This window comes from Lithobates pipiens, unplaced genomic scaffold (assembly GCF_037356315.1).
Source record: "Lithobates pipiens isolate NorthernLeopardFrog02 unplaced genomic scaffold, aLitPip1_a1.2 Scaffold_23, whole genome shotgun sequence".
Classification (NCBI taxonomy): Eukaryota; Metazoa; Chordata; class Amphibia; order Anura; family Ranidae; genus Lithobates; species Lithobates pipiens.
In genome coordinates, this window is record NW_027507785.1 from 131,313,351 (window position 1) to 131,326,930 (window position 13,580).

The window sequence follows — 13,580 nt, forward strand, 5'->3', positions numbered from 1 at the left end:
TAAAAATCCTGCCTGTCTGCCTTTTTTCCCCTTTCTAAAATCTTAGTTTAAATTGAAAAATGTGGAACAAAATTCTACTAATGGATGGCCAGCTTTTAGTCAGGAGTCACTCCAGCCCAGTTTACAATGTACACTTCCTATCACTGTGGCATGGTGATTGGCCCGATGCGGTCACATGCTCCTCCAGACCCAGAGACTAGTTTATTCTTTGCTCTTATTCCTTCAGACTGGTCAGTGTGAGCGTATGTGACTTTCCTGTCACCAGGCGCATGTACGTGGGTGTCCTTCTTATCCTATGGAGACGTTTTGTCTCTAAATGACCCCATACTTCCTGTCTTCTACAAAATGGCACTTGGTGTGTTCCGTTCATTTTCCTTAGACGCTTATTGCAGCCATGTTGTTGGAGACCGGAGTCCTGTGACTTGTATCAGTTGCGTTCGATTTATGTCTAGTACATTCCTCTCCCTCTGATGAGCTCCTTTACCTGATCTCTCCATCCTCTGTAAGTATCTGATTGGTGCTAGTGCTTGGGCTGTCCGTGTATACTCTGCAGCCTCTCTATCCCCCTTGTACTGTGTTGTACTCTGCCCTTTTATTATCTGTCATCCAGTCCAGCCTGTCATCTGCTCATTGGGGGGGGGGAAACACTTCCTGCGTAGTAACCCCTTGTATGCTGGTCTGCTGTGGTGTTTAAGGTAATGCTTTGTGTGAGGTTCTCCTGTCTGTATTGCCTGTGTTTTGACCACTTCATCTCTGGAAGATTTACCCCCTTTTCATGACCAGGCCAGTTTTTTGCGATACAGCATTGCGTTGCTTTAACTGACAATTGCACGGTCGTGCAATACTGTACTCAAACAAAATTGATGTCCTTTTTTTTTAACCCACAAATAGAGCTTTCTTTTGGCGGTATTTGATCACACCTGCGTTTTTTTCTTTTTTGCATTATAAACACAAAGACCATCAATTTTGAAAAAAAAAAAACAATATTTTCTAATTTCTGCTATAAAACATATCCAAAAAATAAAAAGTAAAAAAATTTCATCAGTTTAGCCCAATATGTATTCTGCTACATATTTTTGTTAAAAAAAAAAAAAAAAAACCCTCAATAAGCGGATATATTGATTGGTTTGCGCAAAAGTTATAGTGTCTACAAACTACGGAATATATTGGAATTTTTTAAAAATGTATTTTTTACTAGTAATGGTGGCGATCAGCGACTTATAGCGGGACTGCGACATTACAGCAGACAAATCAGACACTAAGTCACACTTTTCTTGGGGACCAGTGACACTAATACAGTGGTCAGTGCTAAAAATATGCACTGTACTAATGACACTGGCAGGGAAGGGATTAACATCAAAGGGTTAAACGTGTTCCCTGGGAGTGCTTGCTAACTGTGTGGGAGGTGCTTGTACAGTGGGAAGGCAGAGATCCGTTGGCAGAAACACAGGATCAATACCTTCCCTGCTGACAGAACGGCGATCTGCCTTGTTTACATAGGCAGACCGCTGTTCCACTTCTTCTCTCGGGAACCATCGGCAGGTCTGACCCCCTGATTGGCTCCCGCTGTGACCAATCACAGTGGGAGCGGGTCTCTGAAACTGCAAAATCACATACCTGTATGTGATTTTGCACAGGAGAGCTGCCTTGCCACTTTATATGTATTGTATACGGTTAGCAAGCGGGTAAAGCGGACCTCTTCTTGAGTTACTTGGTAACAGCAATGACAGGTTTTTTATTGTTGTCTGTGCCCCCAGACACATAGAGAGACTCACCATCTCTATTGGTCCTGTTGACTGTTATCGAAAGTAAAAGAAAATTCCTAAATTTTGTGTTGTCACCAGAACAGCAATAGAGAGGAAATCTTCCAATATGGACACTAGTTCTGATGACAACTAAGGATGAGCTCAGGCGTGTTCGCATGCTCCACGTGCTGAGCCCGCCAGGAAGTCAGTGCAGCAATGCACTAATCACAGGCAGTGAGACATTGTCCCGATGGGCGGCTGCAGAGATCAGGCAATGTCTCACTGCCTGTAATAAGCGCAGCGCTGTGTCGACTTTCTGGCGGGCTCTGCACGTGGACCATGCGAACACGACTGAGCTCATCCTTAGTGACAACCAGGGATTCTCTCACTTTGGAGGGATTTCCTTTGACTTCCTGTTTTGGCTATTGGACAGGAAGTGAAAAGAAATCTTGCCTAGGGGACACAGATGGCATATAACATTACAGGGCTTCAAACCCTCTCTGGAATTCCACTTTAAGCAAAGAAAAGCAATACACTTCGGTATCATTTTGACTTTTTTTTTCCTTCTGACCATTGTGGGCAGTGTGGGCAGTGTGGTCTGTGCTTCCCCCTCTGATGTCTCATCTGATCTCACTTAGTACAAGCAGGGCCGCTGATAGGGGGGGACCACCAGCCCTTCTGTACTGGGCCCTGCCCTGTAGGGGGGCCCAGAGGCAGAGGGGGGACTCCCACATTATAGGGACTATACTAGGGTCCCATGTAGTGTGTGTGGGAGGAAGCAGAAAGCAAATTATTTAAACACTTTTGGGAGTAATCTGCAGCCGCTTGTCCAGACTATTACATACAGTACATTACACAAGTCCCAGTCTCTTCTATATCAATACGCCGTCCGGGACTTGTGTAATGTAATTGTCTGGACATACGGCTGTAGATTACTCCCGAAAGTGTTTAACCACTTGCTTACTGGGCACTTAAACCCCCCTCAGTCCCAGACCAATTTTCAGCTTTCAGCGCTGATGCACTTTGAGTGACAATTGCGCGGTCATACAACACTGTACCCAAATGAAATTTTTATCATTTTTTTCCCACAAATAGAGCTTTCTTTTGGTGGTATTTAGTTACAGCTCGGAGTTTTATTTTTTGCTAAACAAACAAAAAAAGATGCAAAAAAAAAAAAAAAAAAAAATCATGTTTTAATAGTTTGTTATAAAATTTTGCAAACGGGTCATTTTTCTCCTTCATTGAAGTGCGCTGATTAGGCGGCACTGATAGGCTGCATTGGTGGGCACTGATGGGCTGCATTGGTGGGCACTGATGGGCTGCATTGGTGGGCACTGATAGGCTGCACTGGTGGGCACTGATAGGCATAGTTAAGGCGGCACTAATAGGCACAGATAAGGCGGCACCGATGGGCACAGATAAGGCGGCACTGATGGGCAAAGATGGGCACAGATAAGATGGCACGGATGGGTGGCACGGATAAGTGGCACGGATGGGTGGCACGGATGGGCACTGATAGGTACCACAGATAGATGGGACTGATGGGCACTGATAGGTGGCACTGATAGGTGGCTCTGATAGGTGGCACTGCTGGGCACTGATGGGCGGCACTGCTGGGCACTGATGGGCGGCACTGGGGTGCAGCACCTTTGAGGCAGATTTTGGGTGGCACTGTGGGTGGCACTGCTGGGTGGCACTGTGGGTGGCACTGTGGGCACTGCTGGGTGGCACTGTGGGCACTATGGGCACTGCTGGGTGGCACTGACAGGGGGGCACTTACTTTATTTCAGGATGGCACTGCGGGTGGCAGGTGGGCACTGGCAGGGGGCAGGTGTCCGTTTGAATTGCTGGCCGTGATCGGGACTGATGTCCCGAACACGGCCGCCGGCGATCGGCTTTTTTTTTTTCTCCTCGCGCTGTCAGCGCAAGGAGGAATACTAGCCGATTACCGGCTCCGTTTTATCACATGATCAGCTGTCATTGGCTGACAGCTGATCACGTGATAAGGGGTCGGGATCGACCCCTTACACGGATCGGTGATCAGGCGAGTCTCACGGACTCGCCGATCACAGAGCGCGCCGCGCGCGCCCCTCAGGGGGCGCGCAGGCCGCTCGTAACCGGGACCACGTCAATAGACGTAGTCCCGGAAATGTGGGTCCGCGCTGTTGCCGTCATTTTGCAATAGCGCGGATCCCAAGTGGTTAAATACTTTGCTTTCTGCTTTCGGCTGTCCAACTTCGTGCCCAGGTGGAAGGAGCAGAGGTTTTAGAGGAGCTCAGCTTCTGGCAGGTCCCCATGCTCCCAGATCCAGAGGATCCAAGCCCCCCACCCCAGGAGAAGCACTGCATGAGGACCCCAGATAAAAGAAGCCAGCAGGACCAGGTACTTGTGAAGTCGGGGGATGTTAGGTGGAGGTAGAGACTGGGAGCGGGCTCTGAGCATAAAGTTGGCCATACTGCATACTGCTCTCCCACATATCTAAAATATTGTGGGTATTCACCGTGCCCAGAGTGAAAGTCTTTTCCCTGCTGTGTGGGGGGCCTCGCCAGGTAGACTGTACGGGGCCCCATGATTTTTAACAGCGGCCCTGAGTACAAGCTGTGGAGTGTTTTTTTGTGATGGCCCATAAATGGTAAACAACTCTGTAGCTTGTAGTCCTTTAGGGAACCAGGAAATGCAAAGAAGTTCTGTTCTGGTGACAGCCTAAAATTTGGGATTTTCTTTCACTCTCTATGATAACGGTAAACAGGACCAATAGGGAAGGTGAATGTGCCTATAATGGGGAACCTACAGCAATAAAACCTGACATGTGTTCTAGCCCCTCTCCACTCTATCCAAAACAACAACAAAAAAAATGTTTTGGCTTTTGTCATACTTTAACCCCTTTCCAGCTGCCCTGGCATTTTCTTTTGAAAAGTTCTTAATGCCCAGGGGAATGGGAAGGATTAGCGATCATGTGACCAATGTCGCATGATCTAATTTCACTTTTTGGACTGTTTTTTTTTTTTTTGCTTTTTCGCTCATGACTATCACAGTGATCACATGATCGAAAGCCAGTCCCACCAGCTCCACCAGCTACTGACGTTTTCTCAGGATCTTTGTGCTGGGAGCATGCAGGGAGAACCCTCCCAGGACATAAACATTGCTTGCCCAGCAACGCATATATGCGGCATGTGGGTGTTTAAGCCCAGCTTTGTGCCACTGCACATATGGGTTGTTGGTGTGTAAAAGGTTAAAGTGAAAATAAAGATTTTAATCCAATGATCAGAGAGAAGACAGTAAGAGAGGGTTTACTTTAATCCTAGAGTTGAGCTTTAACAAATATCTTTATCCTCCTGCTTCCACACTACCCCTCCCCCTATCTTTTGCTCACCCTTTGCCTCTTCTTCCATTGTTCTTGGCCCTCTTTTTGCGCACATCACACCCTTGGCTGCCACGCACATTTTTTTACTTCTGCTAGTGCCCATCCCAGTACCCCTGCACACACATTTACTAGTACTGAATATATCAGCGAAAGAAAAGTGCTTCGACCTCTTACACCAGGGGTTGACAAATTTGCTTGGAATCTAGGAGCCAGGTCCATGACGGCGATCTGGACCTGTCCCTGGCCTGACATAGAGACGAGTGAGGGGAAGATAGCCCCCAGCCCCCCACCTGTCTCCAAGTCATTGCCCATAGCTCTTAGAGGGACATTTTATTTGTTTTATTTTTTTCAAATGATGATTTTTTTTTAAATTGCATTTTAGTGTAAATATGAGATGTGAGGTCTCTCTGATCCCAGATCTCATATATAAGAGGACATGTCATGCTTTTTTTCTATTACAAGGGATTTTTACATTCCTTGTAATAGGAATAAAAGTGACACACATTTTTTTTTTTAAAAGAACAGTGAAAAAATAAAAAATAAAAGTTAAAATAAGAAAAAAAATTTTTTTTTAAATGCGCCCTGTCCCGCCAAGCTTGCGTGCAGAAGCGAACGCATATATATGAAAGCGATGTTCAAACCACACATGTGAGGTATCGCTGCGATCGGTAAAGTAAGAGCAATAATTCTAGCCCTAGACCTCCTCTGAATTTTTTAAACATCGCCTATGGAGATTTTAAAGGGTAAAAGTTTGTCGCCATTCCATGAGCGGGCGCAATTTTGAAGCGTGACATGTTGGGTATCGATTTACTTGGCGTAACATTATCTTTCACAATATAAAAAAAAATTGGGCTAACTTTACTGTTGTCTTATTTTTTTTTATTAAATAAATTATTTTTCCCCCCCAAAAAAGTGCGCTTGTAAGTCTGCTGTGCAAATATGGTGTGACAGACAGTATTGCAACGACCACCATTTTACTCTGTAGGGTGTTATAAAAAATGTATTTTTTTATTATATATATATATATATATATATATATATATATATATATATATATATATATATATATATATATATTAATGTTTAGGGGGTTCTAAGTAAAGGGAAGGAGATAGCTCCATTAGCATTGCTGGTTGTAATTCCAACGGCCACCACAAGAGGGCGCCAGATTGCAGAAGGAACCATAGGATCAGAGAAGGCCTCAAAGCCGGGGGCTCAATTACCGGTGGCGCGGCCCGACGCGATCACGCCGGGGGGGATCCACGGAGACAGGATACCCCCAGCTGTGCTGCGCCAGGTCGCTAATTCTAGTTGCAAATGCGACCTGGCGCCCGGGTTTTGTCGAGCCCTGTCTTACACACTGGGTGTTTAGCCCCTGTGCATAAGATCGTAGAGTTCTCTTGCAGGTTGAATGCACAGGTGAATCATCCAACCCTGCAGCCGGCAGTCTGGTAAACTCTGTGAGAGGTTGACAGCTGCTGTAGCTGGACAGTTCATTGAGTGACACTAACAGTTAGGGCAGATGCCCAGAATGCAGACTTCTCGGGATCCAGACACCCGTCCCTGGGTGCACCCTGCCCTAAATGTTAGTACCACTTTGTGTACTGTCTAGCCACAGCAGCTTTCAGCCTCTCAGACTTCGGTCAGTAAAGGTCTGTTTTACACACCTCATGCACTCTGATGTGCATTTATAACATAGTCAGAGGTTTACTGTTGTTTTTAAAGGCACTCATTGGCCTACAGCATGTTGGCATGCATCGGCCTAAAAAGGGTCATGTCTATGCTTTCACACATGTTATGGACTTTGCATAGGAATGTCAACATTTTATAAAAAAACATAAAAAAAAGTGCTGCAATGCAAGCACATAAGTGTAAATCAAGCCTAAGGCAGTCCATACATGGGTCGAGTTTCGAAAGAATTTTCTTTCGAAAATATTATCTAAGAATTTTTGTTCATATTTCGCACCATTGCATGGGCTGCAGCAACAGCCGATTTTTGCGTGGCAATCAAATTTCAGTATTTGGACATGTTGGAAATTTTTTGAAAAACTATTTTCTAATCAATGATGGGACAATCGTGCAAGAAATGTAATCAAAATAGAAATGCGCATGTGCAAGAAAAGAAAATACCCGTAAAGGAAAAGAAGATGCCCAGCCTCAAATTCTTTTCTGTAGCAACATGAGGTGAAATTGAAGGCTTGGTTGGCCGAACCAGACATAAAAGTTTCTGTGCTTCCTGAATGTTTCTGTGTACGAGTACCTTTTCATCCTACAATTAAAGGCTTGTGTATACTTGTGCTTTTTACATTGCGCTTCTGTCACTCTGGGTATAAAGCTTAACCACTTAGCAACCGACCCATAGCTGAATAACGGCTACAGGACGGTTGCTTACCTCTGGGATGGCGTACTATGACGTGCTCCCAGAATTCCGCTCTCGCGTGCCCCCGAGAACTTCCGTGACCCGGCGGATCACGGTGAACGGCCACTGACGGAGCGATCACATGTAAACAAACCGGCGTGATTTCCGGTTCCTCCCTCCCCTCTCTGTCCAGTGTGAGCGGAGAGGGGAGAGATCGGTGACAGCAGCGCTGTGGGCTGCATGTGTAGTGCCCACAGCGCTATGGGCTGCATGTGTAATGCCCACAGCGCTGCTCAGTGACAGATCGATCCATACTCTGCATACTCATCCATCCATGCTCACCCATCCATCCTTAGCAATACTAATCCATTCATTCATCCATGCTCAGCCAGCCCATCCACCCCCATCCATAATTAACCATACCCAGCCATGCCCAGCCGTACGCAGCCGTACCCATCCATACTCAGCTGTACCCATCCATACTCAGCGGTACCCAGCCATACTCATTCATGCTCAGCCATCCCCATCCACGGCTCATCCATGCCACTACAGTGCCTCACAAAAGTGTAATAGCTAGTCAAATTAGATTTGAAACTTATGTCCCTAGAACACCTGATGGTGCTCCCTGCATGTTGGTCCTCTGTATGTAGCCACGCTGTGGAAAATTCTCACATGTGGTATCGCCATACTCGGGAGGAGTAGGAGAATCTATTTTGGGGTGCAATATTTCTTGTGTACATGTTATGTGTTAGAAATATTGTGTAAATAGACAACATTGTGTAAAAAAAAAAAAAAAAAAAAAAAAAAAAGCATCTTCATGTTCTTTACACATTTTCCAAAAACTTGTAAAAAAAAATGACATGTTCAAAAGACTCTATGCCTCAGATTATACATTGGGTTGTTTTCTTTCCAAAATGGGGTAATTTTTGGGGCATTTCCATTGTCCTGGTTCTCTAGGGCCTTCAAAAGTATAAGAGGTAATCAAGAAATGATATGTGTAATTTATGCTGCAAGAACGCCTGATGCTGCTCCCTGTATGTTGGGTCTCTGTATGTGGCCACGCTGTGTAAGAGTCTCACATGCCATATCGCCATACTCAGGAGCAGTAGTAGAATGTGTTTTGGGGTGTAATTTGTGCTATGCATATGCTGTGTGTGTGAGAAATAACCTGCTAATATAACAATTTTGTGGGGGAAAAAAAATCTTGATTTTGCAAAGAATTGTGGGAAAAAATTACAACTTCAAAAAACTCACCATGCCTCTCCTAAATACATTGGAATGTCTACTTTCCAAAAAGGGATCATTTGGGGGTTATTTGTACTTTCCTGGCTTGTTAGGGTCTCAAGAAATGAGATCAGCCATCAGTACTTCAGGTGTGATCAATTTTCAGAGATTGGCACCATAGCTTGTGGACTCTATAACTTTCACAAAGACACAGATTTGGGTTATTTTTACCAAAGATATGTAATGGTATAAATTTTGGCCAAAATATATGAAGAAAAATTACTAATTTGCAAAATTTTATAACAGAAACTAAGAAATATTCATTTCTTTTACAGAATTTTTCAGTCTTTTTTTTATTTTTTTTATTTTATAGCGCAAAAAATAAAAAACCCAGCGGTGATTACCACCAAAAGAAAGCTCTATTTGTGTGGAAAAAAAGGACAAAAGTTTCAAATAGGTACAGTGTTGCATGACTGAGTAATTGTCATTCAAAATGTGAGAGCACCGAAAGCTGAAAATTGGTCTGGTTATTAAGGGGGTTTAAGTGCCCAGTGGTCAAGAGGTTAAATAACATATCCTAATTTTTGGTACTTTAAAGCTAATTCAACCATGATTTAGTATAAGATATATAGTTTATTAAAAAACAACATTAAAAAAGTGATATAAGAACAATGTACAATTTACAGCGACAAACAAAATTCAGCATAGCGTTTAACAAGAAACAATGAGATGCATTGAGTGCATACATCTTGTTACATGCCATGATGAATTTTGTTTGTCGTAAATTGTTCTTGTGTCACACTTTTTTTTTTTTTCAATGATGTTTTCTAATAAACTATATCTTTTATGCTAAATCATGGTTGGGGGCGTGGCTTGGCGCATGGAGGAGACAGACGTCTTAGAGCTCAGCTCTGACTCCAGCTTCACGAACGGCACATAGCACGGCCGCTACACGGACCACTGGCCATCCAAATGAGCAGGAGGGGTGACAGCAACACTCCCCGCACCTCCGGGTCACAAAAAAACAGGGGAGATTGGCAGTTATTTCTCCACGAAGGGGACTAACAGCAAGGCCACGCCGGCCTCCAAGATGGCGGCAACCCGCTCGGCAGCAGCTCAGGCAGCACACACTGCCTCTAAGGTACATCCCTCTCAGCCAACGCTCTCCCCTTTATCACCCCGGTCCCCAGGGTCTGGAGACATAAACCCACGGAGGAATGCACGAAACTAATGCGCTCCACCTAGCTAGTATTAAATCTGTGAAAAATCTAAATATATATATGTAAATGTAAACCTAAAAAAATATTAAACTAATACGTGTATATATGTAGGAAGCTGCCAGCAAAAAATAGTGATCTCAACACCTTAGGAAAATATAAAAATACAGAAAAATGCGGCGCTACCTAGAACACTCAAAAAATAAAATAATATAATAAAACATATAAAGTGCAACAGTGAATCCACCTCACTAAAAGTGATAAATGTGCAATATTCAACCGTGAATATTATAATATCTGGTAAGATAAAGTGTATGAATCTTCAAAAACATCATGCGTAAAACAAATAATTAAATGTGAAAATTGCTGAATAAATACTCCTATAAAAACAATAATACGTAAAAAGTGCTTCTCTAATGAAGTCCATGCAATTAAACGGTGAGCATGTATCACAGTTCATGCAAAATTAGTATAGTGTTCTCCAAATCCGTGACTGTCCAAAACTTCAGTGCCCGATTTCAGTGCCACAACTCCGTGCACCCACTGTTTCCCCCAGCCTCTCACCTCAGAAATCAAATATATAAGCACTGCAACAAAACCGATATTCACTCGTCCTTAGCAGTCCAGCTTCAGCAGGATACCACTGTACATATAGGAATAGTATTTCCCCAGTATCTTCAAACAGGTGAAATTATCGTTCTTGGTACATAGGAAAGATAAGGGGAGGCTCTCATGGGTAGTAATCAACAGCAGCGTTTTAATAGATAAAATAAATCACTTACATTGAAGCAAATGACAGCAAACTTCGCAAATACGAACGGAGCAAATGACAACAAACTTGGCAAATACGAACGGAACTTCCGGTCTCGGCCGCGAACGGAAGTGATGAGTGTAACACCAAAAGCTCCCTCCCTGACGCGTTGCGTCACGACCTCGTGACTTTTTCAAAGGGACCCACGGAGCCCCTCACACTCTAGAAGCCCGTCACCGGGGCCGCACAGTCAGGGGGACAGCTGGGATATGGAATCTTATATCAAAGCTCTACCAACAAAACGGGACATTGAGTCTTACATTAGAAGGGTTGAAAGATCAAATAAGAGGGAGATTAATGACCTCCGCAATGATATAGGCCAACACATAGAAGACATTGAATCTACTGTAGAGGAATCAGTGACCAGAATAATAGAGCATGACAATATTTTACAGGAGCATACTAATCAGATCCAACATTTGTTCTACGGTCTTGACGAGTGGGAGAACAGAAGCCGTCGCAACAATATACGCATACACGGTGTGCCAGAATCAGTGGAAAATATGGATCTAACAACGGCGGTCACCGCCATGTTTAACCAACTGCTGAATAAGCCCAAAGACACACTTCTTGAAATCCACAGATCCCTGGGCCCTCGCAACCCTAACCCAGCGTATCCCAGAGACATTATATGCCGCATACACTTCTTTAATATTAAAGCTGAAATTATGCAGGCAGCACGTGCCCAGGAATCCATCTTATTTAATGGTACCCCCATCATGCTTCTGACGGATTTATCGAAACAAACCCTACTCATGCGAAAAGCTCTGAAACCGGTAACGGGTGCCTTACACTCCAAGCAAATCAAATATAGATGGGGTTTTCCCTTTCACCTCTTTGCATCTCAGAATGGTAAACCAGCCACCTTCCGCACCCTTGGAGAGCTGACCAACTTTCTAGGTACTTTTGAATTACCTCAAATCAGGATCCCCCACTGGCCTCTGAATGCAGCTACACCTGGCTTTACTACAGTTTCTGGATGGGGAAAAGCAACCCAAAAGAAGAGGTCCCGCTCTCGAACATCTAAATCCCCACCAGGATGAACCGTTTTCTTCCCGCTGGCCGGTGGGACAGTTACTTATTTTGTCTTTAAACCTCCTGGGACTTTGAAGTTTTTCCTTTTAAATTTTTTATTTTTTTTTCTCTTATGAAGCTCCCTCCCTCTCTCCCTTTCCTCCTTGGGGTCCAGGGAGTTGCCCCCCCCTCTTCAGTGGCCTTTAGATAGGATCAGTTGACTCCTCCACGCACCTCTTTTTATGGGGAGGAAGGGAGAGAGGCCTGCACTAGCAGTCTTAGCTGTTGCAGACACTTGCAGGGTTAAACTCCACAGGTTACAACTGTTCGAGTTATATGCTTTACTGATATAAGATTCTAATACACCTAGTTGTGTTTTTTTTTGTTCTTTGTTTTTTTATGCTATATTAGCAACCTGTTCTAAACAGGTCACCAATTATCCCAGAGAGTCCACGGTGCTGTGTGCTTTAGTTAGAGATAATCATTATATTTTTAGTTGGGGCGGAGCCCCTGAGTTCTGACCAAACACGTTCCCCACAATAGGGTTTACAGAGTCTTTAATGACTGTTACTGGTATCCTTACTAGGTATAATATGTAGTGTCCACCACCTCTATCCCTTCTCTGACACTAGAGGGAGTAGTCTCCCTATAAAACTCATCATACAGCTTAAAGCGGGATTCCGCTGACCTATAATTTTCTTTCTTTGTGTCTCATCGCTATACGTTTAAAGTATTATGCTATCACTCACTTCTTGCAGCTTTTATATCCGTTGCTTGCCGATTTCGTACGTGAGGTAAACTTATATAAATTCCTCCCGGCGGTTTCCATTTTTATTGTGGGCATTTTGAAGCCCACAAGCACTGATTTCCTGGATGTGGTGAATGCTGTACTCCCAGCATTCACCGCTCGATCCCGCGCATGCTCAGTGATATCGGTGAGCAGCGCCGTAGAATTTCGGGTTGCCATCACAACGGGCAGCGTCGCCGGAAATCTCACGAGATTTCGGCATGACGGCGTCCCCCACGGATTCTTGGGAAGAGTCTAACAAAGCTCCCAGGGGTCTTTGCGAAGCCGGGGAAAGGCGATAAACACGCCTACTCCCACGGGAGGAGAGCCCGGAAGACATTATAATAATTACTACTAAAAGGTAATTACTGCATATTAATTTTTTTTAATGGTCATTTCAGCATATATGGTCAAAAGGGATTTAAATAACATTAAGTTGCAATTTTGAGTACAAAACCGCTTTAACGAGGTTGTAAACCCTTACAAACCACTTTGACCTACAGGTAAGCCTAGATTAAGGCTTACCGGTGGGTCTAAGAAATATCTCCTAAACCTATACGGTTTAGGAGATATTTACCTGAAGACAGCGGCGCGCAGGCGCACTGGGTAAGCCGCAGATTGCGGCGATATGCCGCGAGTGTCGGCTCCCGTGCGCATGCGTGGGAGTGACGTCATCGCTGCTCCAGCGAATCACAGCGCCGGAGTAGCGAGACCCACCAAGAAGATGGACGCTCGGAACTACAGGGGACAGCAGTGACTTCGCTGGCTCTTGTGTCAGGTAAGTGACACATAATGGACTACTATGCGATGCATAGTAGTCCATTATGCTTTACCTTTGCAGGGAATGAAAGAGGAAGTAAACCCATCAGGGTTTACTTCCTCTTTAACTATAAGCGAACTAGCACACTGACACAAGGCTCTCTTAAACTCCTGTACCAATGTCCCTTGATACGTACTCTTTACTGTGACCTTTTGCATACTTCCTTGTTTCAGTGCATGCGTCCTTCATCCTCCCTTTCCATTTTTCCATTTTCATTCTTCTCCCTTTTCCCTGCTCAG

The 13,580-nt window shown here is 44.3% G+C and overlaps 1 protein-coding gene across 7 annotated transcripts in view; it reads left to right on the plus strand.

Moving 5' to 3' along the window:
• The first annotated feature begins 316 nt into the window (after positions 1–316).
• PLA2G6 (phospholipase A2 group VI) overlaps positions 317–13,580 on the plus strand; it is a 252,096-nt gene continuing 238,832 nt past the window's right edge. For 3 of the 7 annotated variants that reach the window (XM_077452372.1, XM_077452376.1, XM_077452377.1), the window contains exon 1: positions 321–502. The gene's annotated coding sequence lies outside the window, so the exon portion shown is untranslated. Of the gene's footprint in view, positions 503–677; positions 696–13,580 lie in introns of those variants that run through there. The other 4 variants (XM_077452375.1, XM_077452379.1, XM_077452371.1 and 1 more) reach the window with 4 other exon arrangements.